Source organism: Lissotriton vulgaris, chromosome 9 (genome assembly GCF_964263255.1).
Source record: "Lissotriton vulgaris chromosome 9, aLisVul1.2, whole genome shotgun sequence".
In the NCBI taxonomy this organism is placed as follows: domain Eukaryota; kingdom Metazoa; phylum Chordata; class Amphibia; order Caudata; family Salamandridae; genus Lissotriton; species Lissotriton vulgaris.
The window spans coordinates 892,790,853-892,815,001 of record NC_141697.1 but is presented as its reverse complement, the minus strand read 5'-3'; the positions used below and the strand labels follow the sequence as shown (position 1 = coordinate 892,815,001).

Genomic DNA, 24,149 nt, shown 5'->3' with positions numbered 1-24,149 from the left:
TTGTAACTAAACAAGTCAAACCTTGTGCAAATGACAGGACAAAAGAGCAAATATGAGCTTTTGCAGACATCGGAATGGCTATAGCATGTTATTTTGCATTCTAAGGAATGGGGTATTACATGAGGATCTGCTTATTAGCCACCCTGTGCTAATGCTAAAAACTGTATTAAAGCAGCTATGTTACTGACACTATGCCCACATGCTAAGTAAGGTAGCCTACATCACCAGCCTGAGCTTACTAGTAGGCAGGCAGGCAATTATCAGAGAAAATGAACTTGCAAATTTCTGGGCTGCTATTAATGTATTTCTCCTGAGGGGACAGAAACACAAGGCTGATCGCTTACACTACCTTTCACAGATGGACCTGCCCAAGCTGCTGCCATCGTTAGCGAAATTGTTTTGCAGACTAATAAAATTTGATGGGGATTAAAATCTCAAACCTAAATAAGGAAACAAATTTTATGGGCTATTAAATTAGTGATAACAGAGCTACACAATGAGAGCCTGGGAAGATACAATTATTAAGAACAAAGGCTCATTAGCAACGTATTTCAAAATCAATTGTTTGCTGGAAATTACATTGCATAAACGATTTCAACCAATGACCATTTGTAATGCAGAGGACTTCCCAATCATCAATAGTTTTTAATAAGTTCCAACAACTTTAATACATCTTCATATGGTACATATAAAATGGCATATACAGGAGTTTGATGTCCCCCAAATTCACACAAAACAAATAGTAATGCTTGTGACTAAAAATGTGTACATACAAAACAAACACAATGACTAAAGACACAATGTTTAGAGCTGGGAATCACATTGAATCTATTTTCACAGCATATTTTTCCCTTAATGTAAATTGGCCTCCGTCTGTTTGTTGTGGTGTTGCCTAAGTTTCGACCTTGTCTACAATTATAACATCATTATTAGGACTGATATAATTATGGGACACATAATATGGCAGAGAATCGTGCGTCAATTTATACGCATCAACAGAGGTAAAAGTGATACAAAACTGTCATATATCCAGGTAGGCAGATGGGTTGCTCACACATTCTCTTAAGATGTAAGCCAAGATTACCACATCAGTAATCATGATCGAAAACCTCAGGCAAAGGTGAAGTAATATTAAACCTCAGAATTTGCATAATGAGAGATAAGACTACTTGGTGGTTTTATTGTCTTTGCTTGGAAGATACGCTGAATAATCTTTATACGTTTGGAGTCTCATAAAATCTGTGCCGGAAAAAAATACTGAAGTAAACGATGTCTTGAGATGCTGATGTAATAGCAGATGTGATATAACCATTTAGAGGCGCATGTTGTTTAAAGATGTGCATTTGACAAAAAAGGTTCACCATCTTGTATGCTAGATGCAAGCATCCAATCAAGCTTGCCAGGGCTACCAATGTCCTCAGCAGAACAGGCTGCCTTGGCCGGAGTAAATAGGTTCACTCTGCTTACATGGATGACACGCAATCTAACAGTTATTCATAACCTAAATGAACCAGTGCATCAAGGGACAGTCCTAACGTTACTGGAACCGAACCATGAAGGAAGACGATTAAATTAAATGCGATTGTGCTGTTCAAATGATCCTGCCAACGACTCAGACAGGAAGAAATATGTAATAGTTCTGGAAAAAAAACGCTAAAAGGCTTTTTGGTGAAATTAACTACGTTTGGAGATATAAAAATAATTTGCAAATATGAAATAAGTGTTCTAGCTGTTGTTACTGCTATACTTGCCTCTTATTCAAATATATGTTGATTGTATGTGAAAGTGGAACACTCAGACTCTAATAGGTATTTATTTATCATAAGGAAGCCCCTACAATATATGATCTCCACCCAGAACCTCGGTGGGTTTATTCCATGCAAGCACAGCTCAATATGTAGTGAGATGAGCATTTAAATTAAGTATGGAATCTCAAAATGCAATAACATGTTCGAGGTCTACTCATCTGCTGAACATACATCTGAAACCGAACATGAATTCATAATAAACAGGTTTCACTGTGCAACGTCCAGTTTCACCTCTCCGCCTTTAAAACAACTTACAATGTAGAAGTCTTCATAAAACGTAATTAAGGCTCAATTATCGGTAAAATAAGCTCCTCCGCACAACGTTAATCCGGCCATGCAGGGATCTCATTCCATCAGCATTGACGGCAAAGCAGGAGCTGGCGGAACGCACAAGTTTGTATTCGAATATCGTATACCACCACTAAAGTTACCAGCCTTTGCGGCAGACTTCGTGAGGAGGAAAGGAACTAACAGACACTGCACAGATGTAAGGTTACTCTAACGTTTCCTAGCGTTTAAAAATCGATTTTAATTTTAGAAGCTTTGCTTCTTTCTCTACCATACAGATTGGCAATTTCTCCAATGAGTATATGACACTCAACAATGCGACTAGAATGCTAAGCTATTTTAGAATATATAGCATTTATCCCTATCTTCCGATGATGTGATAAATATTCTGAAAGAATTATGATAGTTCGCGTTAGTGCTTAAATCCGGACTTTAAAACTATACCAGCTGAGAGGAGAGGCGGCCCGCTGTGACCGCAGCAGCTGGGACAGTGCACGCACAGCTAGTAGCCAGAAGGAGGCGTGCTCGCGACAGGCTGGGGAGCACGCGCACACGTTCCAGGCAGCCACAGAGGCCTGGCGCGCACCGCCTCCCTGTGCCGTGTTGCGCGTCATGGGTCTCGTCCCCTTTTCCTCTTCCGTTTGGAAGACTCCGCTCCTGGTAGTGCCCCCCCGCCCAGTGTGTGCACCGCGGGGCCTGTTTCCTATGCTGGGGGCCTGCATCCGCCGCTCCCTGCGATGTCAGACGGCCGGAGTACGAGGAGGAAGAGGCAGAGTTTCCGCTGACCGCTCGGGGGTATGGCAGATCTCCCGGTGCATGGGGCGGGGGTGTTTGTGTGTGTGCAGGGGGAGTAGGGGGCGGCGGCGTGTGTATGCGTGCGTGTCTGTGTGTGTGCGTGTCTGTATGTGTGTGTGTGCAGGGGGGCTTGGGGGGGCGGCAGCGTGTGTATGTGTGCGCGCGCCTGTGTGTGTGTGTGCAGGGGGGTGGTGGCTGGGTGTGTGTGTGTGTGTGCGCCGTTAGTGCATGCGAGCCAAGCGAAAGCAGGGGCTGTGTGTGCGTTTTGGAAGCGCGCTCCCGCGGTCAAATCTGAGAATGGAAAAGCGCGTGTCTGACTCGTGTCTACATTCCCAGATACGGGTGACAATAGTTGTCGAGCAGACAGAAATCAATGCTTCGCATTGATTGATCGTCTAGGCTCGACCTAAAAACGGGGGAAAGGGATGGTGGTATTTGCTATCCAGAGAGCAAAAAGTGTAACACACAGTGGCGGCTCCTCTGCAATGGCGGAGGAGTGTCGCCCCAATGGTCCAGAGCCAGCAGCAGCTGGCTGAGCCAAACCAAGCATGTGCAGGGAGGGGACTGGCTATGGGAGGGAGGACGAGTGGAGTGGACTGCACTTATATGTGCACATGTCAGATTGGCTGGCTGTCTTAGGCCGGCCAAAGAGTCATGCGCAGTTAGATTACTCCAACCCAGCTGTTTTCTACAGCCAGGTGGAGAAACAGCAGAACCTGTGTCTGAGCGTGCGGTAAACCAGCTAGCTCAGGCCAATCCCCGCGCTGCTCTTATGTAGCATGAGAACAGTGGGGGATTGGGTGGGGAGTCTCTGATGGTGTCCCAGGGACTGCTAAGAGCAAGAAGTAGAGGAGCACCTAGGTGCGAGGCGGCTACCAGCATCAAGGCCATTTTTTTATTATTTATCCCCCCCCCCGCTACTGCCTCACCGCCCGCTACTTTTGATTGCCAGCAGACGCGACTGGTAACATAATAAGGTTCAACAATGTGTAACATGACTGCGAAATGGACCTATGTCATGTGTGAACCCTTTAGTCAGTCATAGCTTTTTAGCCACAAGCACTTTATGTACTGGGATTTGTAGTTTCAATGCATCATCATAAGTATGAGTGTTTAAATCCCAGCATGCCATGCACCAGTAGTTAAAAATCCAACACTGGAAGAAGGCACCACACGTGACATGGGCCAATTGGCTGCGGAAGTGTGGTTTGAATTGGATTTAGGAATATATGTGCAATTATTTTTGTAACACTGGTGAATTATTTAATACAGGACTTCATGCAGCACGTATGCGCTGTAAAAACAACTATGTAATATAAATTGCACTCTTGGCTACACTGTGACTAGCTCTGCAATAAATGACTGCAGTGGTAGATAGAAATTAGTAAATTATTTACTGGTTTGGTGAGTGTTGCAGTCATTGACCTATTATAAACTGTCCTCTGTAGTTCTTGGAGTGGGCGGAGTAGATGACAGAGGGGAGGTGGTAGGCAGATTTAAATGGGTGTAAGTGGCAGCGATTGCCAAATAGGTTTATTTTATGCCTTCAGTTGCACAATTCGTGGACCAAGGGATGTGCTCATGCTAGGGTGTAATGCCCTACATAACTCAATTTCTCAAATATTGGACATACGTGTAAAATTCACCAAACTAGGATATGTTTCTAATTTACTAATTTAACTCCGATCCTGCCCCCAAATACTGCAGGGCAAGACTTAAAATAGTAAAACAGCCTTCCAGGCGCTAGCATGCCAATACAGACAAGCACGATGGAAAGTGGAGGGCAGAGGGATAAATATTCGCAATGTTTGCGCTTTTTCGGGGCTCTGTGCTGCAAAATGTATGTATACATTTTAGAGCAAAGCAGCTATATTTATTAACAACGATGAAAGCTAACATGGCTACTTCCACTAGACGCTTCATCTGTCATGTTCTTTCTTTCCCTCCTTTTTTAAAAATCTCTGAAACAATGTATCGTCTACGAGGGACCCTGAATCAGTTTGAGGTCCTAGCCCTACAAAACCTTGTGACGTCTGAATACAGGTATAGGGAGAGGCAATGGCAGGGGCGGGGTGGCCTGTAGGGCAATCAAGCAGTGTCCGATGGACGGGCAGGGGTTTGGGGACGTTTATTGGCTGCTTGTGGGTCTGTTTTATGGTCTGCTTGACCAGTTTTTACTGTTAATGTCCCTGGTGTCAAAAAACCCACTGCTTGCAGCTAGATGAAATCCATGCAGTCTTCCATACTTTGCAAAACATTTATCCAGTGTGTCTTCATCATTTCTAAATTGCCTCAATTTGCACACATGGTATACTTTTGTTAGTTATCTAATTCACTAATGGGGGCCAACTTTATTTTGGTGCCCAGCGCCTATATTCTGGCCCAGTCCGACCCTTGGAAATTGTAGGAATTACAAACAAAGTGAAGTAAAAATTGTCACATTTCATGTTTGACACCTTTTGACATCCCTGACTGCTCAGCCAACAGCACTTGGCGTGCTGGGGCATGTAAGCCCATACTTTTACTGGCAGAAGGGCGCATAAAGGACCCAGACCCTAAGTGCTGTCTGCTCAAAAGCTAAGACTGATTTAAATCAGCCACCTGGGTGATGGGTTTTGGGACTGAAAGCGGAATGGTGATAGGTGGAGAGGAGTTAAATGTTAGACTTGGCTACCAAGAGAAGCAAGTCAAATGTGACACTTTTAGACAAAGGCCCTTTGCACACTGAAATACTTAGGTCTATGTTTATAATAGTAAAACCAAAACTACAAATCCTGTGATGCAAAGCCAGACAGCTAAAAAGCCAGGATCGCTGAAGGTGTTACCCTTGACACGGGTTCTTTTGGTTACCATGTGATAGAGAGTAGGATCCGCAACCGGTTAGAGTAGGAAGGACAGATGATGGTAGGTGGAGAGGTGTACGCAGTGCTCAGGGTAGGGTTGAGTGGAAAAGTGGAGGGGGCAAAGATTAAGGGAAACCAATAATTTTGTGGTCACTCAAGGTACTGTGATCTCCCATTCCTGGATTCTTTTTAAACACCTTATGCATTGTGGGAGCTGTAGTTCCCTTCAGATGATCCAATTAAACTACCAAAATTATAACACTGATTTGTAAAAGACAAGCCCAGGATTGGAGTATTCGGTCTTTGTTGACAAAGAGTCATACCATCACCTTAACAAACAAGCAACGGTGCCAAATGAAATGCAGTGTTAGTGCAGAATGAAGGGAGGTGGTGAGTGAATGGTAGTATGTGAGCGAGTTAAGTTTTGAAAGTTGAAACGTTTGCAAGTCACATGATATAATAAGTCATTTATACATGATGGGCCCAGAGTCTAGCGTGTTTATCAGATGTCGCCATGTCGTCATAGGCATATTTGTCCAGTCCTGTGCTTTCCGTTAATAACAGCACGCAGTCTGGGAATTGTAGTCATGCTTCGTGTCCATTAAAATTGTGGGATGTTTAGAACTGAAGATAATTATTTTAAATTGTAATAACAGGATTGGACATGGTGTCCCGGATGGAAATGGGCCATCTGCTTGTCACATCAGTCTTCTAAGACAGGGAGTGGCAAGCACAAATACAGGGTAGGGCGGCAGAGTGAACAACGGGTGGGGTCAGACTTGAAAGGAGATGGGAGGGAAGCAGACAGAGCAGAGAGTATTGGTAATAATGTTGTTGAACACAATTCCAGGAGGAATGGGGGGTGGGGGGTGGCAGCTGCAGTGCTTTTTGTAGGAGTGTGTTGAGTGCTGCTTCAGTGCGTAACCGCACATTAAAGTGGTAACCGTTAAGAGTTGCCAACTCGCTTGAAGTAAAAATCCATATCTTTAAATGGTGATCATGCGAAAGTATCATGCCCCTCTTAAGACCACTGATCACGTCGAGCCTACCAGACAACACAAGCTGCCTGGTAGAAAAATACCTATTGTCAGCTTACTGAGAATCCTACAGCGGGATTAATGGCTGCCAATTCTTTAGCACTGGCTGGCTTTATTGTCACTCATTTGCTTGCTTATTATTCAATGGCTTGCCTTGACCATATTGTACTGTCCCTCCCCTGGAGAACAACTGCTTTACTTCTGTTTTTCCACTGCTCACTTTTAGGAAACGGCTTATTCCTTTTTGCTCAAGCACACCACAAGAGTGTGTGTGTTTAACAGCTGTTTCTCTTGTGTCCTTCTCTCCCACCTCTGTATTGCTCCCTTATGTTCATCTGCTTTTCTCCCCGCCCACCCATAGCTGCTCTCGTTTATTTCCTTTTAGCTCAAAAGCTCCACGAGTGCATGTGTTTTCCAGCTGTCTCTGTTGTGTGCTTCTCTCCTGTCCTGCTCTGCGTTGCTCTATCGTGTCCCTGTGCTTCTCCTCCCATACTGTTATGTCTAGTCTGTAGAGTTCTCTCCCCAACCCTGTGCTGTGTGTTGTTCTCTCTCCCTGTGTGCTTCGGTAGTGTTCTTTCCCTCTTGTACTCGGTATGCTGCTTTTTCCTTTCCTCCCCTACCGCTTTTCCATTACCACCTAAACCTCCAACACCTGGGGTTCTTTTTTTAACTGGTGCTTTTGTGCAAAAAAAAAAAAAAAAAATATATATATATATATATATATATATATAGAAACAAAGTCCTGCAATGCGACTCCTCACATCACCATCAGGAACAGATCTCCAAAACACCAAGAGTTTGATTCAAAAAGGTGGCTTTATTTTTCCCTCGCCATCGGCATGACGCGTTTCGGCCGTCACAAAACGGCCTTGATCACATGGCCTCAAATTACCAATGGGGGTGTTTATATACTGTGTAAAATAGAGGTAAAAACAATAACATCAAATCAAAGGGGTAAAGGACATGGAAAAAATAATACGTTGCACACACGTGAAAAATTACAAACTCTAAAAAACATACTAAATATACATGTACGCATATGAGCTCATTGTAAACAATATAGATTCATATGTTTAAAATTAATATTTTAAATAAACATAGTAAATCCGGAAAGATATGCATGTCCGAAGAATAAAGTGCTAGTGCATAATCGAGCCCAATAATGAACCATAATGGTTCCTGAGTATGTACAATGGTTGCCAAATGAGCTAATTCATATTAACTCGTCACTCTATACAAGTCGAAACATATGTGCAAATACTGATAACATGTCCATAAGTAATGAAACAAACCCCATAAGATGTGATGAAAAAAACGGTGCTCAAGTGCAAAAAAGTGCATAAAATACTCACAGTTTGTACATATATGCAATGATTTAGAACAAATCACTACAACAGATGTCATGTAACACAATGTACCTGCGCTAGTGCTATTAACCCACCACAGTTAAAACCATTTAAGGCATTGCTGCTGATGTTATGAGTTCACTATAGCCATAGTGACTAAATGACAATTAATAGTTTCAAATTTGAAGACCATTTCATCAAAACAGATTAGAACACAGTTTCTAGTAGACATGGGCTAAATCTGTATAGAACTATACATTTCCAAGATGGAGAAACACTATGAAAGACAGAGTTGCATAGGTCAGCGGAAAAAGATGCATGAACAGGATACTGCTCTCAAGATTGCACCATAGGGTGACGATGTTACGTTTACAAAAAAACTTGTAAATCTTCCCCCCTGTTAAGTCCATTAGGTATTCTAGTGTTTAAGAGAACAATATATTTGCTCTCTAGTTGTCTCAGAGTTTTCTCACGGTCCCCCCCTCGGATGTTCTTGGGGACGGAGTCAATAACAAAGTAGGTGAGGTGTTTCAAGTTTTTGGCATGTACAAGTTCGAAGTGACGGGCAACAGGGTAATTTGCATCAGAGTTAACTATTGCCCTGAGATGTTGTAATATGCGGTTAAATACCTGTAACTTGGTACTACCCACATATTTGAGCTTGCACGTACACTCTAATACATATACAGCATGATCTGTACGACATGTATACAGTTCTCTGATAGGTGTAGGCATAGGGTTAAATGGAGATTGAAATTCCACCGTGTTCACCCCGAACTTACACGCTCTGCATGAAATGCATTTGTGAAAGCCTTTTTTGTTGGAGATCCTCACCATGCTCTCACTCACCTCTGGACTAGTTCTCACTAAGCAATCTCTCATCGAGGGTCCTCTCCTAAATATAATGGAGGGTTCAGTGGGCAGTAAGGGTGACAAATTGATGTCTGTATGGATTATGGGCCAATGTTTTTTGAGGATGCCCCTTATTTTTTTCTCCTCAGTGTTGAAGGGAGTGATTAAACTAACAGTATTGATGTCATACTTGGGGGGATTTTCTGCCTCAACGTTCACATTCAAGATGGATTCTCCCAAAAAATCCTCTCTACTGATGCTGTTAGCCTTATCTTTAGCTGACAAAAGGTCATCCATAAGGTAACCTCGCTTTAAAAATCTCTGAATAGCCTCTTCCTGACAGGCCTTCAGATCAGACTCCGAGCTGCAAATTCTGTGCATCCGTATAAATTCCCCATAAGGGATACTTTTTATAAGGTGTTTGGGGTGCGCACTGGAGGCGTGCAGAATAGAATTACCAGCCGTATTTTTTCTATGGAGTCTGGTAGCTAAGGTATTATTTTGGACATAAATATCAACGTCCAAGAATTGGATATTGGTTTTACTGATCTGACTAGTGAACGAAAGGTTAAGGCTATTGTTGTTTATAGTCTTAACAAAGTCTGTGGCAGAATTCTCATCCCCCTTCCAAACCATACAGATGTCATCAATAAATCTCCAATAGTGGACGATATTATTGACGAAATCCGGGATGTGCCTGAGGACATGCTCCTCCCACCACCCCACATGGAGGCACGCATAGGTGGGAGAGAAGCATGCCCCCATAGCAACTCCTCTTAACTGCTGGTAGATCTCCTTATTAAATAAGAAGTAATTATTCATTAAACACAACCTAATCATAGAAATGAGCATATCATTATGGTTCTTGTACATGAGGTTACGTTGATTTAAATAATACTTAATAGCGTTAAGACCATCTGTATGTTCAATACTAGTATATAGGGAGCAAATGTCAAGGGCCACCAGAATATACCCCTCTCTCCATTCCACCTCTTTTAGTTTAGACAAAAAATGCCCAGTATCCTTGATATAGGAAGGTAGACTAACAACAAAGTTCTGCAAAAAGAAATCGACGTATTTAGACATTGGCTCCATAAGACTTCCTTGGGCCGAGATAATAGGTCGGCCTGGAACGGGGGACACTTGTTTGTGGATTTTGGGTATTAAGTACAAGGTGGGGGTCAGGGGATGGTCAATTTTCAAATACCCCAATTCTTGCTTGGTTAAAAGACCTTCCCTCTTCCATTGATGTAATTCTTTGTGGATCCTGTCTTTGAGGTTACGTATTTCACAAAAATTACCCTTTCGGTAACAAGTAGTGTCTGAAAGATGGCAATTAGCTTCATCCATGTAGAGGTCTTTTGGCCAGATGACGATATTGCCTCCTTTGTCGGCCTTATTGATAATCAGATTTGAATTGCTCCTTAGTTTTTTCATTAGGTTGAAGTATTGTTTTTCTAAATACTTAAGTCTTTTATTTTTTCTGGAAGTATTGATTTGCAAAGCCTTGAGGTCCTCTGTGATCATGTCATTAAAAGTGTCAATAGCATCCTTAGGCATCAGTGGCATGAACGTGGATTTGGGTTTGAATGGGGTTTCACTTGGTGCGTTGATGCTCATCCCCATTCTGTCGCATTTAGTTTGAGTGCCAATATTAGAAAAACTCTCCTCTAATGCCAATTCATGGGCTGTCTGCAGCGCCCCCATATCTGCCACTTGAAACACAGAAGAAGGGTGTAAATATATATAATATATATATATATACATATTTCTGTTCAATTTATGCTGGTGCGAATTGGAGGCAATAACTGCGCCCTAACTTTTCATTCAGGCAGAAATCCTTTGGGTTTTTTTTAGGGGTAGTGTCTTCAGCAAGGATTTGAATATTTATTAATTTTAACATGTACAAAGATATGTATATTTTTGATATGTTTTTTTAAAAATTGTATTCTTAAATTGATGAGACGCTTGGCTTACTTATGCATTGCCCCGGTTATTGGGACCATCCTTACCACGATGACCCAATGTAGTCAAATCTCAAGTTAGTTTTACTGTTTATAGATTATAAGCATAGTCCATTTTCTATGTTCATGGCACGCTGCACTTTATACTATAAATTTGCACTCCGCCCTTTAACTCGTGTCATGTGATCAAGGCCTTTTCAGGCTGAAACGCGTAATGGCGGCATCGTGAAGAGCATTAATAAAATTTAACCGCACCAGTTCTGGGTCTCGCCTCGTCTGTGGTCTACTACCTGAGAAGACGTCCTTTCTACTATATATATATATATATATATATATATATATATATATATATATATATATATATATATATATATATATATATATATAATATATATATATATATATATATATATATATATATATATATATATATATATATATGCTCCGAGTTTGTCCCAAACTTGAAAATGCACACCAACTTTCACTGGTAACGGGTGCAAGCAGAGGCAGCATACCGTCGCAGCGGCATTAGAGTCTTCCTGTCTGCTGAGTTCTTAACGCCCGACGCGTTTCAGTGCTTCCGCACTTGATCAGAGGCGTGTTCATTACATGCCCATCCATTTAAATGTTCAACATCCAATGTGATGACCACGCCTCCGACTTGCGGTATGCTGCCTCTGCTTGCACCCGTTACCAGTGAAAGTTGGTGTGCATTTTCAAGCTTGGGACAAACTCGGAGCGTATATATTTTGCGGTAGTCCAGCCGCACAAAATGCACCACCCCGCCAAAGTGGGGGCCATGGGACTCCAGATGTGACTGAGCCTCATATGGGAACTTCCACAAAGGGATCGTGAGCAGTACAACGTGCCGCAACCAAAACTACATGTCCCAGAATTCCACCTGGGCTCAACCGAGCCGCTCATTGGAATTTGAACATTTAAATGGATGGGCATGTGATGACCACGCCTCTGATGAAGTGCGGAAGCACTGAAACGCGTCAGGCGTTAAGAACTCAGCAGACAGGAAGACTCTAATGACGCTGCGACTTGCGGTATGCTGCCTCTGCTTGCACCCGTTACCAGTGTAAGTTGGTGTGCATTTTCAAGTTTGGGACAAACTCAGAGCGTATATATATATATATATTTTCAACAGATTTTTCCCAGTCCTGGGGAAGGGATGGAGTCGCAGAAAAGACGGACTTCAATCGCTTGCTTTCGTGAGAATTTTGTATTTATTTCATAAATCCATTTGGGGGTTCAAAAGCAAAAAACAACCAACGCGTTTCGACAGCGTCCGCTGTCTTGATCACGGTCAGTTAAGTGACTGATGCTCACAAGTTTAAGGTAAAACAACAATATGGGTTACGCCCCTTGTGTCACATGGTTCGTTACACGTGTGATTAGCATTCTGGGACTGGTAGTTTTTGCAATGCATTGCTTTACAATTACCAATTTCACTATACAAGAAAAACATAAGGGGGCGATTTTACATAATGTGTTGTTGATTATCCAAACCCAATTTTCGTTTTAAGGTAATAGAAGTACTGCCCTCCGGTGGGCAAAACAAGGTAAATAAACAATTATTTACAGATATTTACTATTTAAACAATAAGGCCCTCCAGTGGGCGTTTGAAGGTCTGCTGACACTTGGGTTATCAGACGGATACATTCATTTTGTGAGCATTGTACAAAGTGAAAAAAACGTGGGGAAGTGTAAAACAAAAGGGAACAATAATGTTAAAATTAAGTATGGAAGGCGGGAATGTCTCAGGAAGTGATTTGCTTCATTATCATAGGTGTATGTACAGTTCTTCTGATTGGTTAAGCCCAAAGGGTGTCATAGTTCTGAAGCTTAGGATGTGCTTTGACTCTTTGCGTCGCAGAAGTTTTTCATTGTGGCCACCCCTTATTGAGAGGCTCATGGTTTCAACGCCCCAGAAGCGCAATTGTTTCCAGTCCCCGTTGTGGTCCGATTCCATGTGCTTGGCAACTGCATTGCCCTTGTCTTTATGTACAGTAGCGCGGACATGCTCCAGAATGCGCTTTTTTAATTCGCAGATGGTACTGCCTATGTACCTTAGCTTACAAGGGCATTCAATCATATATATAGTATATTTACTGTTGCATGTTATGCACTCCTTGATTTGCCAGGTCTTGTTGTTTGGCATAGCTATTTCTTGCGTTGGCTTTGCAATTTCGCAGACTTTGCAGTTGTAGCATTTTACGAACCCCTTGTTTGAAGCCAGTTTTTCTTTTTCGTGGTCGGTTGGAAATGACTGTGAACTAATTGGTCCTGGAGGTTTTTGGCCCTTCTGTATGTTACTGTGGGGTGCTTACCCATTTTTTTACCTATGACAGGATCAAGCTGCAAAATCTTCCAGTTTCTTTTCAGAATTTGATTTAGCTGGTTGGTTTCTCTACTGTAATTTGTAATGAGCCGGATTGGTTCATCCTCCGTTGGAATTTGGGTTTCTTTTGGTTTCAAACAATCTGATCTAGAGGCTTGATTTGCTCTTTCCCAACATTGTCTTATGATGTGTTGGTTGTATTGCCTGTTTCGGAAGCGTGTCGCAGAGCTTTTGCTCTGTTCTTGCCATTCCTGTTCCTCACTGCATATTCTTCTTAGTCGAAGAAATTCCCCATAAGGGATGCTTGATATGAGGGATTGTTGGTGGAAGCTTGTGGCTTCTAATGTTGCGTTGGTTGCAGTGCTTTTTCGATGGAGCGTCGTTTCCACGTGATTATTTTTTATATACACCTCCGTGTCTAGGAAGACAGCTTTGTCTCGACTGATGTTGTGGGTAAATTTTATACCCGGTGTACTGGTATTCAGTATTTGAAAATACTCCAGGAATTTCTCCTCTCCACCGTCCCACACTATAAACAGATCATCAACAAATCTTTTCCAGACTATGATGTGCTGCGTAAATGTTTGTAATTTTTCATTCCATGCCGTGGTCTCCTCCCACCATTCCATGGCAGTGCAGGCATAGTTGGGGCTAAAAGAAAAGCCCATGGCTGCCCCATTTTTTTGTCTGTATACAGTGTCGCCAAACATAAAGATGTTGTTGCATAGTAGATAATTGATCATCTCTGTTAGCATGTTATTGTGGTTCAGGTAGTGAATGTTTCGTTCTTTGAGGACATATTTACATGCATTCAGACCCATCTCATTGTCAATATTTGTATACAGCGAGATCACATCCATGGTGATCATAATGAAATTGGGCTGCCAGTCTATTTGTCTCAGATTGCACAAAAAATCAGTAGTGTCTTTTATGTAAGATTTCAAAAGTTTCACTTGTGGACTTAGGTAAAGGTCAATGAAGTTTGATAATGGTTCCAGCAAAGAGCCGTTGGCCGACACGATTGGTCTTCCCGGTGGTTTGGTGGCCTTTTTGTGGATTTTGGGTAAAAAATACACAGTCGCTGTTTTTGGGAAATCTACCGTTAAATATTTTTTCTCATCCGAATCCAAAAGTGCAGCATTTTCCCATTGGCATATTTTCCCATCCAGTTCTCTTTTTACATTGTCAATTGGGTTTCTCTCAAGTTTCTCATAATAGTACTGATTGTTCAATTGGTCCATAGCTTCCGCAATGTATAGTGTTCGGTCCCATAGTACTATATTTCCGCCCTTGTCGGCTACCTTAATTTCGAAACTTGCTTCGTTTTTTAATGAGATCAGAGCTTGCCTTTCACTTTTGGATAGATTGTCATTCATGTTTGCTTTGATGTTGATTTTATATAGGTCGTGGATGACTGCCTCTTGAAACATATCTATTTTGTTTCCAGGTGTTAGTTGGGGATAGAATTTGGATTTGGCTTTTAGGCCACTAGTTCCTGCTCCCAGTTGCGGTATGGCTGTCTCCAGGTTGATTTCCATACCTTCTTGCGCATTTAGATTTAGTACTGTTAAGTATGCTTCCGATTCCTTCGCCAATAGGGTGGATGTTGGCTTAGGCTGGCATCTTGGTATTTTGGGCTTGTTCTCTCTTTCAGCAAAGAATTTCGCAAGTTTGATTTTTCGTATGTAAAGGTATAGGTCAATTCGTGTTTGCGCCATGTCCATGCGTGCTGTTGGGCAGAAGTTAATTCCTTTCTTCAGTAAAGAGGTTTCTGCTTCTGTAATTTCTCTCCCGAGAGGTTGATTATCTGTAGTTCCTCATTCACTTCCCCTTCTTTTGTTTCATCAATCTGGTTTCCGTGCCAACTTTTTCGTTTGTAGCCGTTTCGCCTGTGGCCCCTCCTTGTGTGGGTTTTGTGAATCTTGGTTGCCATGATCTCCCCCTTCCCCTTGCTCGACCACGTGTATTTCTTTGCGCCCCGTGGTTGTGTTCCCATTGTCGCTGCGATAGAACCAGGCGCATGTCCCCTAAAAAAACTTTTTGTTGGGGGTCCAGGTTGGCATCATCCTCACTTAGGTTCGCTGATGTCAGGGATGCCATACTGGATGATGAGCTAGCTATGTTGGTTTGGGCTGGTCTAAAAGGGTCATATTTTCGGGCGAATGTGAATATGCGCCCTTGCCCATAGTCATTGGCATCCCTTTCAAATTTGGTTTGCTTTCTAATTCTTACTTCCTCCTCATGTTTTTCAATTTGTTTGTTCAAATCCTCCTTGAACTTAGTCATTTCGGTATTAAGTTTTAAGCTGTCAAGCTCCTTTTCCAATATTCGTAGTTCGTCCTTTATTTTTTCAAGGGCTACCTCAATATGTTTCACCAATATTTTTATCAGCCCTAATGAGGAGTTTAATGTATGTTCACCCCACTCTTGGAGTAGCTCGTTTGTTACATCCTGTTGGCTGGGCATTATTAATATACGTAAGCCGCGGGGCACTCGTTCCACTTCCAAATATTTTTGTAGGGAAATCAATTCCCAAGATTTGTTTATTTCCTTTTTGTTTAGTTTTTCCCAAAGGCGGAGTTTATCCTTCGTGTCATTTTTTCCTTGTTCCTTGTTACTTTCTGTGGGCTTATTTGTATCACTCTTATCGAACATTGTGACGATAAGTTCCTTCCTTTTGGCATCCCGCCTATCCATGATGTTTCTCTCCTTTGTTTTGATCCCCCTGTGGTGGATACACAGTATTAAGAATGTGTTTACAAGAAGCGAGTCCGTTTTAATTCAAACCCTCCGTGCTTGTTCCACAAAGGGATCGTGAGCAGTACAACGTGCCGCAACCAAAACTACATGTCCCAGAATTCCACCTGGGCTCAACCGAGCCGCTCATTGGATGTTGAACATTTAAATGGATGGGCATGTGATGACCACGCCTCTGATGAAGTGCGGAAGCACTGAAACGCGTCAGGCATTAAGAACTCAGCAGACAGGAAGACTCTAATGCCGCTGCGACTTGCGGTATGCTGCCTCTGCTTGCACCCGTTACCAGTGAAAGTTGGTGTGCATTTTCAAGTTTGGGACAAACTCAGAGCGTATATATATATATATATATATATATATATATATATATATATATATATATATATATATATATATATATATATATATATATATATACATATATTCGAAAAACTCCTCTGCCAGCCGACCTTTTGCAATTGCACAAAACAGGAGCACAGACCACCTTTAAGTGCACAGAATCCTTTATTCAGTTTGTGTTCTGTCGGCCATAACGCGTTTCAGCACCGAAGTATCGACTTATTTTTCGTTTACCGAAACAAGTGGCATCTGCCACTTGGAATTGTTCAATAAAAAACCTAAAACAAATGGGGCTTGCATCATTCCATGGGCACCTACCTGCAAGCGTGTGCGCATCAGGACAGGGGAATGACACGAACGCAGAGAGCTTTTTTAATCTTTTATTTTGACGATGCTGCCCAGTGTCCCAACGCTGTACAGCACTGCAAAAGGCAAATGACGAAGTCTGTAAATCGCAAAGATTCGACCGACTGAGTTTGCCAGTGCTTGTTATTATAACATACATAGGTACATGCGTTTTCCTTTTTCCACTGTTAACTGGGGTTGTTATTAACCAACTCAGTGGTAATTGTTTTATTCACCATGTAAGAAAGAAGGGCTGATTTACCGCAATAACACCAACTTTTGACTTTTGGGTTGCATTTCCTAGGAATTTAACCACTGAGCCATCTTAAAAGCTATAATGGCTGACCAAAATTATCTGAGAGTAAAATGGTTTATGGAATCTAGGTGCCTGCTGTTCAGATCTATGGGCATCGCCTCTAAGGTATCATGGAAAACCAGTTTAAGTTGTTAATGCATTTGCAACAGATCTGTTTGCTATGATCCAGTCACATACTTGACTCATCACACAATATCTTAATTGGGATAATGTGTCTTTTGCATAACATTGCGTGAAACCTGAAGGTTACATGTTCAAATTATGATAAGAATATTTACTGTGCACTTAGCATTAAGTGCTTAAAATAGTTGTTTTTACTGTACATATTATATATGTGGTCATCGTTAATGTGATTAACTGCTACATTTTGTTTTATACAGCACTTTAATCCGCATTTCTACCATTTCTAAGTGCTGAACATAACGGGTGTTATCATTCAATGAATCATTTGTTAATTTACTGACCACAGAGATGGAAGGCTGAGTCAGTCTTGGTGAAACGCGAACTTGTGGCTTTCAGATCACCTTAAGCAAGCAAGCGTTCAACTGTTCATAATTACAGGCAAACACCAATAACGGCTGCCAGCGAGTCGCACGGATGGGGCGGGGGATAGAAACATAAAAAAGTTACTTACCTTGCTGCCGGACAGCCGCCTCACATTGTCTCACGTCGGACCCCTTCTGTTCCTGCTTGAAGCAGGAATGCCCACAGGCTCGCCTAATGCAGCGCTGTGATTGGTTCGAGCACTGTCATTCAGCGCTCAGACAGGGACTATGGACCTGTGCATGTTCCTCAATAGGCTGTTTGGAACATGCAAAGCGCGCATGAGTGTGTGGCCGGCCCAAGACGGCCGGACAAACAGTCATGCACACTTAAGTGACCCAACCATTTCTCCCCTGCTGGCTGTGACAACAGCCAAGCCCCGCCCCGTAAACCTGCCTGACAATGGAAAAATAAAATAATTAACAGTGTTATTATCATTTTATTTTTTCCTTTTTCCACTGCTCGAAATGCAGTGGCGCAGCGCTCCTCCGTCTTGGCGGAGGAGGTCCCGCTGACAAACCCCTGCAGACATGTACTGCGTTACGTTACATATAATTTGTACTGAATAAGTATGTAATTTTCTCTGCCCTTACTGAAGTCAGAATGCACAATGTATTGCAGCACCAAGCGGCCAAACACTTTGCCGGGGCAGGTTTTGGTTCCCAGTCCGGCCCTGATGTCTATGCTTTCTTTAGCAACTCTGTCGTTTTCAAGAGTTTTAACAATTGAACATGTTAATATTGTTTTGATTCTTAAACAACGTGCGGGCACCGTGCTTCCCTGAGTCTGGATGCCAGGTGCTTCGGTGACCATCCATGCACTATTGGAAACTACTCCAGCAAGCAAATCTGACAAAAAGAAATTACCTGTGGACATTCCAAGGATGCAATTAAAGATGGACAGAGGACTCATATTGGATATGCTGCAAAAATGCTGCTCTGAAATCACCATGGACTGGCTAAAACTGAAGAAGTTATGTTTGATCGATCAGACTTAGCAATGGAAATGCTCTCATATGTAAAAATCAAGATGGATAACAAATGTCGAATTAATTGACAACTGAGAACAGGGTAAATACAAGGAGATGATGGATGAAGCGCTGAAACTTTTCAGACACTCACCCCCAGTCAGAGATCTAGGTGGAATCCATCATCATTCTTTAGCAAACTTCATCACCCCAGTTCAGACCCATCCATATGCAAATCAGTCTTGACCCTGTTCCTCACTGGAACAACCCAGCCCGAACTGCCAAACCAGGTCTTCCTTGGACCAGAAACAGGGATCCTGGGACCGTGTATGCAGTGGGCTGCTTCGCGGCCCCATGTTATTTGTGACTCCATAGTCAAGATATCCTTGTCAAAAAAACTCATTATTGCATCAGTAGCTTTTCTTTAGTGACCATAAGTATGAACCTAAAAGTCCCATCATTCGCCGTGGTTTTAACGGAACAGACGCTAACGTTCTGGGGTTGCTCGAGTTCCCATCTGTAGGGCACCTGGCATGGCAGTTCAGGGTGCACAGTTTACTGCAACAGGTACAAGAATGCTTTACATATAGTTGCTTCCTGTCTGAGTGGTATAGTAGGTGAAAAAAGATGGATTGTAATGCAGCCTTTAGCAATCGCTGTTGGATTTCAAGCCTTCCATCATTTGTAATTTGTTGCACTTGACTAAAAAACTAAACATGACTGAAGAATTGTCTACTAAACTGAAAAAACACATATAGCCCACTCAACGTTTTGGACTCCTAATGGGATACGTGGAGACAAATCTGTTGTAAATGGATACACTAATAACAGGTTACAATTGGAATATGCAAGTGTTTCACAGTCAGGTATATCCAGTTCTACTCTCTAAGCCCTGACGTGGTCTAACAATGTAGCCTAAGTGACCCCAAAATAATTCCCTTTGAGCTGCTGATCAACCGAACGCTTTAAGTTCGTGACAAAGTGGAGATGAGAGCTTTAAAGAAAAACAAGTTCAAGCACGTCAGGAAAAACCACACACAATGTCTCCAGTTTAAACTGACATTTTGTGTGTCACCAGCAACGATCATTGCTCAAAATGACAGGGTCGCCAGCAACATATCCTTACCATCCATGGCATTCTCACAGAGATGTCATTTCATTCATTTCATGAAGCTTTATTCGGTACAAAAAACACAATGACCATAAAAGCACACAAGCAAAATATATTACAATATAACAAGTACAGATTAAAAAAGACGAATGTTTTAAAATATCATACTTTTTCTAGACTGAATAGATTTACATATAAAGGTAGCAATATAAAAACATTTGTCTGCAGAGTTCATATTATAAATCAACTTCATTAAAAATACCATACTTTACAAACAATGGTTTTAAGTAAACAACCCTAAGATTCAAAAATAGCGTGCAAATTAGCATAAAGTGCAGGGTGCTTTGTTTTGAGTGCCCATCACATGGGCAAGGGCCAACGGGATGCCTCTTTGGGTGGGGGAAGGCTACCAGGACGTGGGCCGTTCCAAATCTAGGTCTAGTTAAGACAAATCTATGGGCTGGTCTAGTTACCAGGCTCAAGTACTGTTGGAAGCCTTCACTTTCAATGTATTTGTTATAAAGATGGACTGTGGTAAGGCAACCATTAGCTGCTAGACGTATTTGGGCTCTATACAACATAAAAATATTTTTCATATCCTGTTTAGGGATATTTCCAGCAGAACATGGGTCTGTCAATATGTTGAGCCCATAAATAATCTGAAAACTGTCTACAACATACTTAATCCAAGGTATCTTGGTCCAATTATCCATGTCTAGACAGCCCTTGATGGCAAGTTGATTAAAAACTGTCTCTTCCTTACCCCAAATAGCTCACCAAAGCATCAGGGGCCTTAATAAAATAAGATCGCCCAAATAAGCAACCCAAACTTCCCTGTGGATCAAGTCGGTTGGGGCTGAAGTAGGTAAACAAAGAAGTTTTTTAAGGAAGATATTTTCTTCCATTTGCAAAGAACCTACATTGGTGTAGCCCCACAGTCCTGCCCCGTATAATGCAATAGAGACACTCCTTGCCTTATAAATCTGCATCATGTCCCTGATTCGCCTATCACCGATCTTAGAGGCGAATTTAAATATGCCATTTATTTATTTATTTATTTATACCATTTATAGAGCGCACTAATACCAGCCGGTGTCCTGGCGCTAAAGTGATAACTCCCTGGGTTTCTAATCTCTGATCTAAATCGAGAATAGCCAAGTTTTCAGTTTTTTTTTGAAATGCCAAAAGGTTGGCACTTTGCTTTAGGGCTAAAGGAAGGGCATTCCAGGCCATCGCTGCCCCTCTCACGAAGTTTCGGCCCCCACAGAGCGCCTTCCTAATACGGACAGTCTTGATCAGCCCCAATTTAGCCGACCTTAGTTGTCTTTCCGGCGTGTACCATTGGAAGAGCTGCTGGAGGAACTTTGGACCTATTCCGTGGAGCGCCTTGTAAACAATGCATAGGGACTTGAACCTGATCCGTTTCCGCACCGGGAGCCAATGCAGCTTATCCAACTCCCTGGAAACAGAAGCGAATTTCGGCAGGCCGACAATAAGACGGGCGCCGCATTTTGTAATACCTGCAGCTTGTTAAGCAGCCCCTGTTGAGCTTCAAGTAATAGACTGTTACAGTAAGCGAGGCAGGAGAGCACAAGGGCTGACCCCACCGTCTTTCTACTCCCTGCTGGTAGAAAAGGAAGGATTTTCCTGATAATTTTCAAGGTCCAATGGACGGATGATGAGAGCGCCATTACTTGAGGTTTATAGGAGAGTTTGTCGTCAATAATCACTCCTAAATTCTTCACCTTTGTAGCAGGGGAAGGAGGGGGTTCCATGTCTTCCGGCCACCATTCCGGGCTCCAAAGATTGGTGTTATTCCCAAAAAGTAGCACCTCCGTTTTAGAGGAGTTCAACTTTAAGCAGCTTTTTTCCATCCAGATCCTGACTGCCTTCATGCAACCCTGAAACCTGGCAGCAACGCCTAGATTTTTTCCCGGAAGCAATGATACCACGATCTGGGTATCATCGGCATAGGATGTTAACTCGAGCCCGTAGGATCGGATCACCGGGGCAAGAGAGGAGACATAAAGGTTAAATAGTGTGGGGCTTAGGGAGGATCCCTGAGAGACCCCCCTGGAAGTTCGAAAGGTTAAGATTCGAAATCTCCCATTGCCACCACCTGAACCCTGTTCCTCAGAAAAGCTTTCAGGATCCTCAGTGCCTTCCCCTGAATCCCGCAGTCCTCTAAACTGTCCACCAACACATTGTGGTGGACCGTATCGAAGGCCGCGGATAAATCGAGAAGGACCAGCACAGCTTGGCCTCCTGCATCCAGAGCCTTCCCGACCTCCTCCGTAGATTTAATCAGGGCGGTCTCAGTATTGTGGCCTTCCCTGAACCTGTGTTGGGCAGAGTCCAAGCCCTGTTTCGAGCGCAGGAAGGCAGATAGCTGGAAGTTCATGGCCTTCTCGATTAATTTCGCAGGGAGCGGCAGCCTGGCAATGGGCCTATAGCTGTTTGGATCAGTGATATCCAGTGTGGGCTTCTTGAGCAAAGGAAAAATGGAGGCCCGTTTCCAGCATGTGGGAAAGTCACCCACATCAAACATCTGGTTAAACAGCACAGCTAGGGTATCTGCGATTGGGAGGGCTGCCAGCTTTGCTACTAACACTGGGCAGGGGTCAAGAGGGGAACCTGAATTGGTTGCTTGCAGCAGTCTAAGAATGTCTGTAGTATGTACTGGCTCAAACGCCAGAAATTTCTCTTCCTGAGGGATAGTCGCTGGAGTCCTGTGTGAGCCATCTAATAAACTCAAGGCGACCTGTGGCTCAAGAGTGGTGAAGATGGCTTGCACTTTGTTAAGAAAGAACTCAGCTAGAGACTCACAAAGTTCTAGGCTTGGAGGAACGATCACTGGCTTGGGAGTGGCCAAGCCAGCAACGGTCTCAAAGAGTTCCCTAGATGAATTCTTTGCCCTCTCAATCCGATCTGTGAAATAAACAGTCTTAGCCTGCCTTATAACATCCTTGTACACCCTTAGTGAAGCTTTCAATCTAGCCTTGTCTGTATCATTGTAGTTGGAGCGCCAGATGCGCTCCAGCTTCTTACAGACAATTTTACCATCTCTAAGCTCATCTGTAATCCAAGGGGCTGACGGGCCGATCTCGTTGAGCAGCATACTTTCGGCGGGGCCAGGGTACAACAGGCCTGATCGATCCACTCCGTGTACCTGGCAGCCGCTTTGTTCACATCAATTCGCAGCACTGTCTTAGAAGACACTAGGAGCTCCTCAAGAGCAGTGCCATCCAGTTTTATCCAGGGCCTACAAATCATTGTGGTATTCCCACCATGCGGAGGGCTGAATATGTTAAACAACACCGCAGCATGGTCTGTCCAGGCCATGGGCTCGGTCTTTACACATTTTAGATCAGGATTATTCGTAAAGATTCCATCTAGCGTGTGTCCCGCCAAGTGTGTCGCTCCTTTGACCAACTGAGTAAGTCCTGCCCCGTGCATTGCCTCAGATAATGTGAGCATGTCAGGGTCAGTGCTGTCCTCTAGGTAAAAATTAAAATCACCCAGGGCGATAAAGGAATTTGCACACATGGCTTCCTCAAAGATATTACTCATCTCTTCGAGGAAGGCAGCCTTTAAGGGACTGATGGTTAGTTAGCTGGAGCTTAAATCCCATGGCTTCGCATGTTTTACAAACCATTGGCTGAAAGGACCCTTGGATAGAGGCCTGATAGATAATGGCCAGGCCCCCTCCCCTCTTCCTTGGCCTATCCAGAACAAAGTTCAAATAGTTAGGTGGGGTTGCTTTTGCTAAGTCTGGCCCGGAAGCTGCATCAGTCCAAGTCTCTGTGATGAAGGCAATTTTTATGTTTCTGTCCTGAATGAGCTCCGCGCACTCTACACTATGCTTTACTAGAGATCTTGCGTTAATCAGGAGGCAACTCGTATTGTGCTCCCCACGCACCTCTTTAAAAGAGAAGACCCTATGGGATGACCGGACTCGGTCCCAGATAAACACAGGGAGTTGTTGCAAACAGGATGAACACCGACGCGGGCTTGACTGTCCATCAAAGTCTGGCCTGAGAGTGGTACAGCCCACTTTGCCATTACCCGGATTGAACTTCAACAGCTGATCTCGACTGAAGACCCGTCTAGACAGGGTTTCAGAAAATTGTGGACCTGGGGTCATGGCGCTAGGCGCGGGTCCGGCGCGGACGGGCGCAGATGGGGCGCTGCCGGCGCGCCTGCTGCGCGGACGAACCCATGCCGCCATTTGAAGGAGCGAGAGGAGGGCAGGAGGCAGCGATAGCTAGACCGCCGACCTGTCCTACGCCCAAGATGGCGGTTCCCTGTGCCCCCTACCGCAACAGCGCTTATTCGGCTGTGCGGGGGTCAAGAAGTGTTTGGAAGCAGGTATGTGTCCCCAGGAGGTAAAGAATCAAAACGGTGAAGAAATAATGTAAAAATTAGCAGCGACGCGCAATTAGTTAAAATTTGTCTGCAGGGCTCGTAAAAACAGTTCAAACAAAGACTTT

General features: G+C 43.2%; 1 protein-coding gene across 3 annotated transcripts in view; it reads right to left on the bottom strand.

Moving 5' to 3' along the window:
- LOC147692453 (N-acetyllactosaminide beta-1,3-N-acetylglucosaminyltransferase 2-like) overlaps positions 1-24,149 on the bottom strand; it is a 193,438-nt gene that overhangs the window by 111,342 nt on the left and 57,947 nt on the right. The window contains exon 1 of one of the 3 annotated variants that reach the window (XM_086938655.1): positions 16,696-17,549. The exons of the other annotated variants lie outside the window; for them this stretch is intronic. The gene's annotated coding sequence lies outside the window, so the exon portion shown is untranslated. Of the gene's footprint in view, positions 1-16,695; positions 17,550-24,149 lie in introns of those variants that run through there. 3 annotated transcript variants of the gene reach the window in all.